General features: G+C 42.0%; 1 protein-coding gene across 1 annotated transcript in view; it reads left to right on the plus strand.

Moving 5' to 3' along the window:
- The first annotated feature begins 389 nt into the window (after positions 1–389).
- The window catches only part of LOC137368849 (uncharacterized protein KIAA1958), a 114,942-nt gene continuing 98,793 nt past the window's right edge, over positions 390–16,538 (plus strand). The window contains exon 1 of the mRNA XM_068029056.1: positions 390–634. The gene's annotated coding sequence lies outside the window, so the exon portion shown is untranslated. The remainder of the gene's footprint in view (positions 635–16,538) is intronic.

The raw sequence follows: 16,538 nt of genomic DNA on the forward strand, positions 1-16,538 counted from the left end.
GATGTTGTCTCCTTCGAGGTTTTACAAGAAATGGCAAGCTGGGATCCAGCTGTATTCTAATATACAGTGTGCATTGCAAGGAGAATCCGCTGCTCTCCCCGGAAGAGGGCGAACTTTCCCAATGATAAGTTCATTTTTTTTTCTTTATAAATTGTTGCAAGATTCCCCTTTGCAACTGTTATATTTGCAGTGGCGACCAGTCGATCCTGAAATGCAAAAGGCAACATTTCCATTGTAATTCCACTGCCAAACGCTTGTTGCATTGAGGGCGGCCAGCGCGAGCTCCAGGGGCAGTTAGCGCGCACAGGCGCAGTACTCGCACGGAGGAGAGCGCGGACGCGGGGGGGGACGGTGACGGGGGAAACAATTTGTTGCTGCACTTCCGGCTGGCATTCATTTTCGGGTGTCGAGGTGAAGGCTCCGTGCGAACTACCCGGCTCCGTTTTCCGTTCCGGAGCCTCGGAGAAAACAAAACGCAGCGGCGACAGGGGCCGTTGGTGATCGGCCCGCGGGAGGCGGCGCTCCGGCTCTGGATTAACACCAGCGAAGCCCGCACGGCGTACGCACCCGAGAAGGGGAGAGAGTGCGAGTGGAAGCGGAGCCGCGGGCTGTTCCTATGGAGGCCGAGGTGCAGGTGGGTGCGGGAGCCGCTGTGGCCGAGGCCGGGACCTGGGGCTAGGGACCGCCTCAGGCCGAGGGTCGCTCTCCTCCATGTCTCCTCCCTCCCCACACCCCCTCTCTTCCCCACTCACCCCCGGCCGGGTGGCGGGCCGCTCTCCGCCGTTTCAGCGTTGTTATTATCAGGATCATGTTTTGTTTTCTTTGTGTCTCTTGTTTTGTTTTTAGTCTCAACCGGGACAGCGAGTGGCTCCGAGTCTGCGCAGTGTCGACCGGCCGGTGGGAGAGCGGTCACACAATAGGAGGAGCAGAGAGAGACATATAGAAAATATATTGTGTGTATATATATATATGTATACACCCACACAATGAGAGGCGGGAGAAAGAGGCACACATATATAATCTATAAAATCATATACACACACTTTGGATATACCCAGACAGTGAGAGAAGAGTAAGAAATTAATATGTGCACAGATAGAGTCATTTACGGCATAGAAGGAGGCCATTTGGCCCATCGAGTCCATGGCGGCTCTCCGGGGAGCAATCCAATCAGTCCCACTCGATCCCCATGGCCCTACAAGTTTATTTCCTTCAAGTACCCATCCAATTTCCTTTTGAAATCATTGATTGTCTCCACTTCTACCACCTGCACGGGCAACGAGTTCCAGGTCATTACTGCCCGCTGCGTAAAAAAAAATATTCTTCCTCATATTCCCACTGCATCTCTTGCTCACAATCTTCAATCTGTGTCCCCCGGTCCTTGTATCATTAGTTAATGGGAACTGTTTTTCCTTTTGTTACTTATCTAAGCCTGTCATAATCTTGTACCTTTCTGTTCAATCTCTCTTGTTCTAAGGAGAACAACCCCAGTTTTTCCAACTTAAACTTGTAACTGAAATTCCCCATCCCTGGAACTATACTGGTAAATTTCCTCTGCACCCTCTCAAGGACCCTCATGCTCTTTCTGAAGTGTAATGTCCAGAACTGGATGCAGTACTCCAGTTCGGACCTCACCAGAGCTTTATTAAGGTCCAGCATAACTTCCCTGCTTTTGTACTCAGTGCCTCGATTTATGAAGCCCAAGGTCCCATCTGTATAACGAACCACTCTCATTATGTCATGCCACCTTCAAAGATTGATGCACATGCAGCCCACGTCCCTCAGTTCCTATACACTCTTTAGAATTGTACCATTAAGTATATATTGCCTCTCCCTATTCCATCTGCCAAAATGCATCACCTCACAGTTGTCAGTATTAAATTCCAACTGCCAGATGTCTGCCCTTTCTGCTCGCCTATCTATGTCCTGTTGCAGACGGTTCATATCATCCTCACTGTTCGCCACACCTCCAAGTTTGGTATCATCAGCAGATTTTGAGATTCTACTCTGTATTCTAAGATCCAAGTCATTTATATATAGCAAAAGAAGCAGTGGTCTTAGCACTGACCCTTGGGGAGTACCAACATCTTTCAGTCTGAAAAGCAACCATTTACTACAACTCTATAATAAAAGCAAAATACTACAAATGCTGGAAATTTGTAATAGAAACACAAAGTGTTGGAAACACTCAGGTCTGGCAGCATCTGTGGAGAGCAAAAAAGTGTTAAAGTTTCAGGTCTGTAACCTTTCATCAGCCTTTACTAAAACTCGCTGTTTTCTATCCTTTAGCCAATTTTTTTTTATCCAATTGGACCAAGACCTTGCTATTTTATGAGCCTCAATTTTGTTAACCAGCCTTTTATGTGGTACTTTATCAAACATTTCCTTAAAATCCATTTAAACAACATTCTCCATTACTTCATCAGAAAAAATTCAATTAGATTAGTCAAGCATGATCTGCCTTTTACAAAGCTGTGCTGGCTATCCTGAATTAATTCAAACCTCTCCAAGTGTCTGTTGATTTATTTTCTCATTATTGTTTCTATAACCTTACACACCACTGATGACAACTAACTGACCTGCAGTTGCTAGGTCTGTCCTTGCACCCTTTCTTCAATACGAGTGTCACATTTGCCACCCTCCAATCCTCTGGCACTTTGCTCGTTTCCAGGGATGATTATGGCAAGCGCTTCCGCTATCTCCATCCCCACTTCCTTTTGCAACCTGGGATGCAAGCCATCCAGACCATATACACACCCTGTATGTACCCACACAATGAGAGGAGTAGAAAGACCTGTATCTTATTAGCATGCTATTTATATACAGAGACTATACTTTATGCACGCACACTGACTGTACTCATAAAATGAGCCAGGAGCACAGACAGAGCGAGAGAGTATACAGACATGCATCACATTCGGAGCACACATACAAAGCATATAGACCCAGACTCTGCACACGCTGTGTTTACAGTGATAATGAGACAGGTCAGAACACACTCACTCGATATGCATATATACACAGATGCACAAACAGAGAAGCCGGAATAATGGGTCTGGCTCAGACTGTGTATGTACGTGCGCGTGTATATGTGTATAAGACCCCACATGCTGTGCCCGTGCTATGTAAACACACAGTTATCTGCACACACATGACATAACAGAATGCCTCAGTTGACATCAATTTATTTGCTCTTTTGTTTGCATTTTCCTGATCAGGCTGATGTTTGAATGTGCAATTTAAGTAACAATCTACATGAGCAGTTTTCTGTTTCCTCCATAAACCTAGTTTGTGGTGTGTGAAATAGCTACTTTATATCTAAATGAATTACAGCTGCAATGTTTGACTGTAATTAATCTGAGTACTGCAGATACCAAGGGCTGTTCACCACTCGGTTAACCTCTTCAACATGAAATTGTTGTTGGGGAGGAGAAATACAAACTGAGGCATTGCTACTCTTTTGGAAATGGTTTAATAATTTGATTGACAAGGGTAAAAGGTTTTTCATCTGTGGAAAATGAGCAAGGAAGAGGGAATTCTGATCACATCAAGTCATACTTGAATTTGTTCTTCAATTGTATGCCGAACATGAGAAATTGAAGTAAATAAAAGCAAAATACTGCGGATGCTGGAAATCTGAAATAGAAACAAAGTCCAGGAAATACTCAGCAGGTCTGGCAGCATCTGTGGCGAGAGAAGCAGAGTTAAAGTTTCAGGTCAGTGACCTTTCATCAGAACTGAACTTTAACTCTGTTTCTCTCTCCACAGATGCTGCCAGACCTGCTGAGTATTTCCAGCACTTTCTGTTTTTATATGAGAACTTAAAGGATGGCTTCATCTGTAACTTTTTTCTTTGAAAATTAAGTTTTCATCTTTTTCTGTATTGAAAGACATGAAACTTTTCATGTGCTTGCTGTCTTTTCCTCTCCAAATGGTACCTGCAGAACCTACAGCACCAGTTAAACTTTACCTGTTGATTTCCAGCAATATCAAAAATGTTGTTTGATGGCTTCCACATTTCTGTGCAAGCCTTTGGCTGCATCAGAATGCTCAGTAGAACAGGCAAAGAACATAATCTTTGATTTTATATTGATAGATGCTGGTTGATGGCTTTTGTATTGGCTTTTCTATAAATATTTTTAGTCCTGTGCTGTCATTGAATTACAATTTTGAAATTTAGCCATGCTTACATAAAGAGTACAATTGACATGAAAGCAGGCTTTTGGGTATGTAGTACAACACACTATAAATGTATCGATGGTGATCATGCATCGCTCCTGGAACCATGGATTAATAATTAATGCTATAGTCCAGTGATATTACTTCAGCTTCTATTTTTGTAGCCAAGTAGGTGACAGATATGAAACTTGTTAATTTGCCTTAATAATTTCAGGTATCATTTTCTCTCCTGCCCCCTCAACGTGGCATCATTGCCCATCAACACCCTGATTATTGGTGACAATGTCTTGTCCTTTGTGCTGCCAGTATTATACTGCTAATTGTGAGAGTTGTTGGAAGGTTAGACCTGGCATTTGGATAATTCATAAACAGGAGCTTACTGAAGGAACCTGAGACTTGTGCAAGGTAGCAAATATTAAAACTATAGCAATAAACAGCTCAAATAAGGAGCTCCGTGATGGATTTTTCATCCTTCAGAAATCCTTACTTTTAGACTTTGATCAGGTGTTTGTACAAAGTGTGAACGTGAAGTTGAAAACAATTTGCTTCATAGTTTAGCAAACCCACTATTGAAAATGTCTGCATCTTCCAACCAGTCCTTCTATTTGCCAGTGCCATTGATGTCATGTAGCATAGCCTGGCCAAATTTATCAGATGCTCGTGCCTTCAACAAGTGGTGCTTAAATTTTTTTTTGTCATTGTAGCTAAGGATGCGTGCAGTGTAGGCAAATATTAATCTTGCATTTGTTGGAAATGGGCACTGGAATGCTGAACATTGCATTTACTCTATGTTTATACAATCTCAAAAACATGGAGTTCGCTTACTGCTGGTGAAAGGTCACAGACCTGGAACGTTAACTCTGTTTCTTTCTCCACAGATGCTGCCAGACCTCCTGAATATTTCCAGCACTTTGTGTTTTTACTGCTTTAATAAGTTGATTATTCCACTGCTCTCTTGACTGGCTCTCATCTTGCACATTCCTTAAACTTAATTTCATCCAAAACTCTGTTCCCCTTGTCTGAACTCACCCCACATCCTGTTCACCCGTCACCCCTGTGCATGCTGATCAACATTGGCTCCCAGTCTGGCAGTGTGTGAATTTTACAATTCAGCCTTCCTCCATGGCCTTGACCCTCTATCTCTGTAGGCACCTGCTGCAGCACGACAATCCTCTGAGGTCTCTGCGCTGCTAGAACTCTGACCTCTTGCGCAACCCTGATTTTAATTATTCCACCATTCATGGCCTTGTCTTCAGTTGCCTTGGCCCTCAGCTCTGGAGTTCCCCCGCTAAACCTCTCTACCTCGCTCTCCTCCTCTAAGACACCCCTTAGAACCTACCTCTTTGACCAAGATTTTGTTCACCTGTCCTTGTATTTACTTAGGTGGTTCAGTGTTGGATCTTGTTTGATAATGTTCATGTGAAGTGCCTTGGGAAATTTTACTACGTTAAAGGTGCTATACAAATGTTAAGTTGTTGTTGATAAACTTGATAATCCATGAAGGCAAATGTGCCCTGGCTGTCAATTTTTATTGGCTATCGGCTTCTGTGTATAAGGGAGATGGTAGAATATTGAATATTGCTGTAGTACTTTATTGGAGTGTTCAAGTGACAAGTTATAAAACATTTTATCTTGACTGCCATTATTTACTATCATCCAACCACGCCACCAGCACCACCCCTGCCCGCCTCATTATGGTCATTGCATTGTAACAGCTGCCTAGTGACTTACTCTGTGCACATGGACAGAATACATTTTTTTTAGTGCATACTTTGATCATAGTAGAATCACTGTTGAAGATGAAAACCAGTAAGTCAGTCCAGTCTGTTTTATGACCATTGACCCGTGCAGGATGTGAGCTTGATGATCTGATGCACTCTCCTTTGTAATTGATAGGTGGGATGGATATGGTGTAATTTATATGCAACTCTTGGACCATGTTTGTTGATAACTCAGAATATATCTTCAAGAATCATGCTGATTTCACAGGGCTCTCGCTACTTAGGTGAGCATAGCATTTTGCAGTTGGAAAAGTTATTTTCAAATAGACAACTTTACTAATCATTAATTAAAACGAGTCTGCTCATCTGATCACCCAAATCTCTCTCACAACTAACACCCATGCGATAAAGGCCAAAAAGTGAAATATTATATTCCTAAACATTTTGCAAGTAGAAGTGAAGCTGGTTAACACTCCTCCCCGGTCCCTCCTCACAACCACAACAATTCAGGTGTGAAAATTAGAAATGGTAATTTCGTACATGTTCAATGAGCGACAGAAGGTCATAGGCTGAGTAGACCTAAAACATTTGAAGTATTTTCTGGGTGCACCAATTCCATTAATTTCTGTTAATTTTTTACTCCATGTTTGCACTAGTATCTATTAATATAGTAAAGGCTAGAAATTACTGTTTATGTAATTAAATGAGTTTATTTTAAATGGCTTAACTCCTCTGCTAAAATAACAGAGCCAAAATCACTCAGACATGTTAAATGTTCATTCCTTGATGTTGGAAACAGTAATTTCATTTGCTGCCATGTATCTTTGGAGCTGGTATTGTCAGCATTTATACGAGCTGCATATTCTTCTAATCCCAAAAGGTTATTCTTAGTTTCTTCCATTATTACAAGCAAGTTCTCTCTTATGTTACTAATGCTGTCCGTCAAGTGCTTTTGAGCAGTGCTTTCACTTAGCACGGCTGCGAGATCATCCATGCTTGTATATATTCAGCATTATTTCTAGTATGCTGATGTTTGCAGTTGGTGTGGAAGTAAAGTTTTGAAACATTAAAAGTGGTTGCCCAGACCATGCTGGATTTCCTTCCATCTCCTATTGATGGAAACAGGCTAATAGGATAGGAGATGTTTCCTAACTTGCAAAAGATTAGCAATGGTTGGAGGACTAGAAAGCAGAGGTGTGTGTGTTTGTTTGCTGTATGGAGCTCTGCTTTTCTAAAATCAAGAGCCGTGGCAGTTGTCCTACAAATGCTTTGACAGTGAAAAAAGTTTTTTAGTTATATTAAGATTGAATCTTTATTGTTTGCAGCAATTTGATTTATGTAGGCCTTTTATGTTATAAGACATTCCAAGGCACATCACAGTAGCATTATAGAACATAATTTGACAGCAAACCTCATAAGGAGATATTAGGACAGGCTACCAAAGGCTTTCAAAAGGTAGCTTTTAAGGAGCATCTTAAAGGAATAGAGAAAGGTTTAGGGAGGGAATTCCAGAGCTTAGGGCCTTGACAGCTCAAGGCACAACAGCCAGTGGTGGAGTGCTGAAAATCTGGAAAGTCCCAGAGGCCAGAATTGAAGAAGCACCGACATCTTGGAGGGTTGTAAGGCTGGAGGAGGTTACAGAGATGAGGAAGAGTGAGGCCCCCATTCCTACTCCTAGCTTGATGACAGTAAGGCAAATTATATCACAAAATCCAAAAGGGAATTCAGAAGAAACCTCTTTACCCAAAGAGTGGTGAGAATGTGGAACTCGCTGCCACAGGGAGTGGTTGAAGTGAACAGTATAGATGCATATTTAAGGGGAAGCTGTAGAAGCATATAAAGGAGAAGGGAATATAAGGTTATGATAGATTTAGATGAGGAAAGATAGTCGGAGGCTCGATTGGAACATAAATGCTGACACAAACTGGTTCGGCCAGATGGCCTGTTTCTGTGCTGTATATCCTATGTAATCCTATGTAAACACCTTACCTGTTGCCCTTATGACAGCTAACTAAGCATAACCATGAATTCAAGCCTTTCCTGATCTGTGTGTCTCAACCCACAGCTCATGAGGCATTTACCTACTGGTCCACCAAAATAGTCCAAACATTAGTGTCTTTTAATATTGAAGCAAGCATACAATTAGTAAACCAGATGCCAGATGTAATACAGACCATGAATTGTTGAAAACCATTATCAGTATGGGAAAGAGGTATGATATGATCATTTCTTTTCTCACTGTATTCTTCCTACCAACTACACTTAAGCCTTATTTTCAAAGCTTGAAAAGGATTACGTTATCATGCATGGTTTGTAGCTGAGAGATAGATTGGTAATGTATAGCTTGTCAAAGCAAACTATTCATGAAGGTGTCCGACAACCTAATGAAAAAGCAATATTTTCCAGATTCCAGGCAAGAATTAATGTTAAAATTTTGTTATTCTGCTGTCACAACAGGACATGGCAAGTGCACTGGAATGTTCCTTACTTCCTAGACTGAAAATCCTGATTTGTGACAGCAGTCATGTGGTTTTGCGAGCACCACTCACTTCAGACCAGAGCCAGTGTGCCTTCTGCAAAAAAAAAAGTCACTTGTCTTCCAGACTTTAATACATACTATGTAATTTCTTCTAGTCGGGCACCACTGTCCAAGGATTGCTTTCCTGTAGGATTTCTCAAGTGATGTCACAGACACACTCAAGCCCCACAACTTATAACCCTTTCGCCAACATCACTGCTTCTATCTGCTCTTGAGGCACTCTCCACATAATCACAAAAGTGCTACAAAATGGCATTTATCTCAATTTTTTAAATTATGTATAAAATGAATATCCAGCAGTGAGTTTAAAAAGTAATCTGATTGTGCAGTTGTTTGGATCATTATAAACCAAACAGTGCTGTCACGGTTTATGGCTTTGTCCAAACCGCTCAGCTGAATTACTGCTTTGTAACACTTTGTCAACTATTTATTATCCTTGTGTTGAATAACTGGCTTTATTAACTGCTATGGTAGATGCAAGTCAGTTAAATTTGTATGACCCAATGCAGTCTTTGGAGCAGAAATGGCGCAGTAAGTTTAGAGATTTATTCTAGTGAGAGTTAGTGAGGATCTGATTGAAACCTGTAAGATTCGTAGGGGGCTTGACAGGGTAGAAGCTGAGAAGATGTTTCTCCTCATGGGGGAATCTAGAACTAGGGGCATAGTTTCAGAATAAGGGCATGCCCATTAAGATGGAGAATTTGTTCTCTGAGGGTCATGAATCTTTGAAATTCTGTAGCCCAGAGAGCTGTGGAGGCTCAGAGACAGATTCTCGAAGTAAAGGGGAGTTAACGGTTATGGGGAATAGGTAGGAAAGTGCAATTGAGGCCAAGATCAGTCATGATATTGAATGATATTGCGGGCTCGAGGGGCCAAATGGCCGACTCCGGATCCTATCTCTTATGTTTTTATGTTTTTGAAGTGGTGTTGCTTGCAAATCCAAGCAGCAGTGTCTCTTTTGCACTATCTGTTTGCTAGAGCTTAAAGCATGTTGGAAGCTGGTTAGAATATCTTAAATGAAATGGAGCTAACTTAAATCTGACAGTATCAGGGTGGGGGTGGAGCATTTGTCATTCCCTATTTTAAAATAAATTAAATCAAGTGCTAAATATCTGTAGACCTACAAGTGCTGTGTTCCATGAGATAAAGTGGCTAATTATACCCTGACAGTTTTGAATATCCTAGGTGCCACCTTACACTTCAGAAATCCTCTCTGAATCGTGAAGTGCTAATTAAATCATTTGCTTTCCTTTTTGCCTATTGTAACAGCTCCATTAACAGGTTTATAAACTGTGCTCGTTTCATGCCTGGGTCTTGGTGAGGAGAGTATCTGGAGGAAGGTGAGTGAAGGGATATGGTGCTCGAGTTTGCAGTAACCTGAAACAAGGAATAATATGATCGTACTCTGCAGACAATATATTAGCGAGTAGTTTAAATTGTATCTCGTATCTGTGTGGTTTCAACTGCTGATAACCCAATACCACTGACACCTGGCATATGGTCTCATTACGTTCCTGATGTAAAATTTAGAAAACGAACACAGTGCCAGGTAGGAGGAGCAGGGAGGCACAAAAGAATAACTGCCGCCATTTTTATGGTAGTTTTTTTTAAAAAGGTTCGGATTGTTGAAATTGTAGGCATTGTTGATGGCAGGGTAGGGTGACAGTCCAGTTTAAGGTTCGTACCTGCCAACTGAGCACCTACATCCAAACAAAACTGTAGATTGTATAGATGACTTGCATAATGAAGATCTTGCAAGCACATACAGTTCGGACAGATTAAATTTCGTTTGTACACTAATCATGGACATTGGAAGCCACATCTTGTTTCAGCTGGTACAGCCTTTACTTTACCTACTTGATTTTGTGCTTAAGGTGTTTTTCATTTTGGGGAACCGTCTTTGGGGTGGCGGGGAGATGGGGGGTTGGGGGAGGGGGGTGGTCGCGTTGAACATGAAATTTGGGGACATTTGTCCTCTTCTGAAATCGGAGCATCAGATTTCCTTCGGACATAACAGGGCAACTTTAATGCAACTTTAAAGTTCAAAACCCTTTAAACTTTCAAGGGTCACAGACGGAAACGTTAATTCTGCTTCTCTTTCCACAGATGCTGCCAGACCTGCTGAGTGGTTCCAGCATTTCTTGTTTTTATTTAAAGTTCCTCTCCTGGCTTCTTTAGCCCTCCCCATTACCTTGAGAAGTTTCTTGAGATTTAATTTCAAAAGAACATTCTTTACTTAAACTGTCAGGATTACTCGGGAGTCGAGGTGAGTGTTATGTTCTGATTTGGGTTACTCAAATTGGCTTCAATTTGGGAAGGTTGCAAGCCAAGATGCTAAGAACATATAACACTAGTCAGCATCCTGAGTGGGGTTTATTTTACATGGAGTACTTCAGTGGGTAGTAGGTTACGTCATAAATATATTAATTTTCTTTAGAATTTTTCCCTGTGGGTGAAAGGATATCATAGTGTTAACATAAATAAGAGTCAGATATGTACGTGAAAGCAAAATACTTGAATTGCAGTTGTCATGCTCGTCTCCCACCTGCCAAGAATGAGGCACATTCATTTTGTCAGGAACATTGATTTTAAACTGTTACTGGATTGAAGAAAGGACTTGTTAAAAAGATTAGCCGTGGCTGGAAAATACATTTGCATATTAACAGACGGTGATCGGAAGGACAAGGAACTATTCCCTGACACATTCAACCCACAATGGACCTTGATCACCAGGGATTGTGTGTAAGAGGAGCATTCCAGAGACTGCTGTAATCCAAGACGTGGTCAGACCAGTTAGTCACATGATTAATCTGCATTGCAACCTGGGTTTTGCTGAATTGTACGGACAGTTTGAACTGAGAGAGTGTCTGTTTGCTCCTGGACTGAGAAGATCTCTCCTGTCTGCTCCCATCTTTCTCTCTCAAGCCTCTGAATCCACTGAAGACACATGAACCCCAAGAGAGAAAAGTCTCCTACAGCGAACAAGGTTTAAGAAGAATACTGGGACCCAACAAAAAGCAAGATCTACCTACAATCAAGGACTGTCCAGTGAGCTCAAAGAACTGTAACAAAAACTCTTCAGATATTGCCTCCAAACTTTTCCACTTTATTTTTCTTCTGCTCTTTTCTGTCTTTATTTGCATAGGTGTATCGTGCACGCATGCTAGTGTGGGCGCGTCGTGAATCACAGAATAATACAGTGCAGAAGAGGCCCTTCGGCCCATCGAGTCTGCACCGATGCATTAAAACACCTGACCTGTCTACCTAATCCCATTTGCCAGCACTTGGCCCATAGCCTTGAATGTTATGACGTGCCAAGTGCTCATCCAGGTACTTTTTAAAGGATGTGAGGCAACCCGCCTCTACCACCCTCCCAGGCAGGACATTCCAGAGGCATTAACTAAATTAGAGTTTAAGTTTAATAAATTTCAACTTTTCTTCTTTAAGCCTAAGAAAGCCTGTTTGTGCTGGTTTCTTTGCCTTAGAATTGGAAAGCGGTGAACATGGATTCACCAAGGGGGAGCTCAAAACACAGTGTTTAAAATTAAACCCTGTTATGGTAAGACCAGGTGAAGGCTGAAAGGGAACCCTAGACCTCTTTCTCACTGGATGGTAACACAGATGATTTCTTTCCACTTCTGCTACAAATCCAGCCCACATGTCTCATACATAAAACTGCTTTTCGACAAACTGGGTAACATGTAAAAGATACTTGAAAACAGTAGCCCAAAACTAACATTGAACTGCCAAAAAAAATTGACAATCAATCTTTAATTTAGTGGCTGCAACACTTAATTTGATACCATTCTGGAGAATTGACTGGCTGTTAAGTACTTCAGGAGGTTTCTTCAGAAAATTTTCTCCCCTCTTTCACAACCCCTGTAGCAAAGATGCATTTTTAGCAAAAATATTATGTGATTTCTTTTTCACTTTTTGGTTAAGGAAAAGCAAATCAAACTTTGTAGAACCACAGTGGTTCTCAAAGTGGTCCCCAGGCTTGTCCAACATGCAAGTCACTGATGCGCAACGCCATGGCCAAAGCCATGAGAGAACAGGTCAGAACTCTCATCCCACACGACCAGACCATCTCCCGTGTGCATGTCGCTAGTTGTCATAAGCACAAGCAACAACAATGTAGGTTTTTAAGCAAGTTTTATGGTGATGTTACAATGTACAACTGCGCTATTGGCTTTTAACATGTGGGGCTGAAAACAAAGAGGAGGAACCGGCTGAACATGGAGCCTGACATGAGACTGAAACTGTCGAGCTTGGAACCAGAAATCACTTCATTGACGTCTCATCAAAAGCAGTGCCATTCTTCCCATTATTTCTGGTGAGTCTTTTTGCGGTGACAAATGAAAGCTAGTTGTGTAGGATTGATAGGCGGTTCTTGGGGTTTTTTGCTCCACCCAAGTGATCCACAGATGAGGAAGTTTGAGAACCGCTGCCATAAGATAATGAGTTTTATTGCAACAAGTACTGAACTGTTGCAGATACTCTACCTTATTATTTAGACATTTTGATACTTTGTGGTTGATTGTTGTCCGAACACGGACGTGCAGTGGCCAGCAGTGTCATGAGATGAATGTCTCTAAAGTGACCAGAAGGTTCTCATTTTGTGAATTATCATGATCTCATCGAACTGGATGAATATAACAGTGACTTATGATTTGACATGAATGTAGATATTTATCTCAATGTGCTGTTTATGGTGCACATACATGGATAATCTTCATATGGGGTTGTATTTTGAATGCAAGTTGTGGAGATGTGAAAAGTTAGTGGTTTTTTGTGCATGTCTGTGCTTATTTCTCAAAGCCCATATGTGGTGTAAAAGGAATTAAGTGTGGAAGGAGTGGGAGCTTTTCGCATGGGGGTGAGATTTGCATAATCGGTGTGATGGTGCCTTCCCAACTTTGTTCTTTATGTGGCTGTTTGAGGCTTTTGCTGTTGAATGTAATTGTTTCTCGTCCTATTCAAGAAGTAACACTACCCAGCTAACCGAAACATCTCCAATAAAATATACCCACAAGTTATTTCCTGTCTTGTAATAGACGCCCTGTACTTAGAATATTATTTGAGGGTAGCACTACCATTATCTACCTTCCTTGTCCATGCAGGACCTGTCTTTTATCTGTTCTGGATTGACTCCAGGGGAGCATATCTTAATTTGAGTTTTTTCCCACCACTTTGAGAAGTGTCTGACCACCCTCTGCAGCTGCTGAGATCAGTGTGACAGACCAATATAACTGACCCAATCCAGTGTTGCTGCTTAGGACTCCAATGAACTGTGCTGTTGTTCTGTCCCTTCTCTGTCTCCTATGCCACTCTGTAAGTGATCGCTCAAGCGGTGTACAAGATTAATCCAGAGCATTTTTCCAACCAAAAAAAGCCCTTTCTGTAATACCACAGCTGAAATGATTAACTCTACACATGGGAAGTCTCTGGTACAAACTTGGATTTTGCCACTAGTGACACAGTAAATTGGAGCACAGCGTGCTGTGTCACCAATTCATGACGTCCTGAGATCTGTTGCTTGATGTGTGTGTGTATTTCTTAAAATGAAAATCAAATTAGTAACAGTTTTAATTTCTAACCTCCACAACAAGTTGTAAATAAGTGTTAGCTTGGCTCAGTAAAAGTACTCTCACCTCTGAGTCAAAGGCAGTAGGTTCAAGTCCAACACCAGGCCAAGGCTGTGTGCAGTAGTATGGGAGTGCTGCTAAGATGCCATCTTTCAGATGAAGGCCCCATCTGCCTATTACAGTGGACAGACAAGGTCCTCTGGCACTATTCAGAGAAGGGTGAGAGCAGTGGCCAAAACCTATCCCTCAAGCATTACCAGCAACAAATTAAATGATGGGTCATTTGGCAATTGAGTCGAATACACTTCCCAAACTTCTCTTCCCTTCAGTTCTGATAATGACCACTATTATTAATTTAGCACCAAATCACAAAACTCTCTTCATTCAGAAAGGCATGAAATGTTGAAAAAAGATTGGGCTCCAATTAAGATTTCATTAGTGAGCTCTTAGGTTTCTGGTTCCAACACTTTTGAGAAGTAACAAGGTGAGATTGTATAGGCCATATAGGTAAATAGAACATGCATTTCTGGAGTACCTTTCACAACCTCAGGGTGTCTTCAGGTGCTTTACAGCCAATTAAGTACTTTTGAAGTATACTCATTGTCGTAATGGAGGGAATTTGTACATTGCAAGCTCCCACAAACAGCAATGATCAGTTTTCTGTGATGTTGGTTGAGGGATAATATTGACCAAGATGCCAGGGAGAACTCGCTGCTTTTCTTTGAAATATTGCCATTGTTTCTTTTATGTCCACCTAAGGGACCAGACAGGGCCTCTCTCCGACATTACATCTGAAAGAAGGCAACTCTGACAATGCAGCACTCCTTCAGTGCTGCACTGGACTGTCAGCCTAGATTTTGTGTTTAATCTCTGGTTTCATCAATGATGAAACTCAGCATCACCTCCATGGCACCAGTGCAGCCTTTGGTCATCTGAGGAAAAGTGTGTTTGTCGACCAAGACTTCAAACCTGGCACCAAGCTCATGGTCTATAGGAATGCAGTGTTACCTGCCCTCCTGTATGCATCGGAAACATGGACACTGTACAACAGACCTCTCAAAACCCTGGAGAGATATCACCAGTGGTACCTCCGCAAGATCCTGCAAATTCAGTGGCAGGACAGGCGCTCCAATATCCGTGTCCTCTCTCAGGCCAACATCCCAGTATCGAGACACTGGTCGTGGCTAGTCAGTTACGTTGGACAGATCACATTGTCCACATGCCTGACACAAGACTCCCAAAACAAGCTTTTTACTCCAAGCTCTGGCATGCCAAGAGGCTACCAGGAGGGCAAAGGAAACGCTACAAAGATGTCCTGAAAGCCTCCCTGAAACAATGTGACATCTCCACTGATTCGTGGGGATCTCTTGCCCGAGACCGCCCAAAATGGAGAAGAAGCATCCGCGATGATGCCAGCCAGTTCGAACAACGTCGACATGCCTCGGCAGTGACCAAGTGCAAACAGCAGAAGGAGCGTCCAGAAATTCGAGCATCCCATTCACTCGTCTCACCAAACACCACCTGCCCCACCTGTGGCAGAGTGTGCGGATCCAGAATTGGATTATTCAGTCACCTAAGGACCCAAAATCCTAGAGTGGAAGAAAGTCACCCTCGTTCCTGAGGGACTGCCTAAGAAGAAGAAGGTGCTTGAACCCACAACCTTCTGTCTGAAGCGAATGTGCTATCCATTGAGCCATGGCTGAGGACATGTAGATCTAACTGAAACCGTTGTGGAGACCTGATGACAAACTCAGAAACAAATTGAGCAGTTGGCTTCTTGGGATATTTTTTACAGCTGGTGTGCAAAAGCAGAATTTTTCCCAGTAAGGACTAAAAGACTTTGGTTATCTATACGATCCTCGTGGATATGTTTTTTAAATTAAAATTGGCAGCATAAAATCTCAAGTGATCTCATTGTTAGGACCAGGTGAGGAGTCTCAGGGTTCCCTCTCAGCAGGTTTAATCGTAACAGGGTTTAACTTAAAAAACTCTGTTTAGCTTCCCCTCAGTGAATCTTTGTTGAGTGCTCCAATTGTAAGTCAAAAAAATCAATTTAGACAGGTTTTCTTCAATTTTTAAATAAGAAAGGTAGAAGTTTATTAATCTTAAACTCTAATCCAGTTACCGACTATGAATATGCAACGCAACCACACTAGCATGCATACGCGATAAACACACATGCAGATAGAAACAGAAAAGTAGAAAAGAATAAAGGTGAAAAGTTTGAGGCAATAGCTGTATTTCTGTTTTACTGTCCTTTGAGTTTGCTGTGAAGTCTTTGACTGCCGGTCAGACTTTCAATTCATTGGGGCCCAGTGCACGCTTCAACTTGTTTCGAGGTTGGAGTCTTTTCTCTCTTGAGGTTTGCATGTCTTCTGTGGGTCCAGTGGCTTGGGGAAAGTGAGAGAGATAGAGAGGCTTACTTGCTCCAGGTTCCAGTTCAAACAGCCTTCTGCCTTTCTCTGTGGCACAATTCAAAATAAAACTCCAGGTTGCCTAGCAGGTTAGTCATGT

Source organism: Heterodontus francisci, chromosome 4, assembly GCF_036365525.1.
Source record: "Heterodontus francisci isolate sHetFra1 chromosome 4, sHetFra1.hap1, whole genome shotgun sequence".
Taxonomy (NCBI): Eukaryota; Metazoa; Chordata; class Chondrichthyes; order Heterodontiformes; family Heterodontidae; genus Heterodontus; species Heterodontus francisci.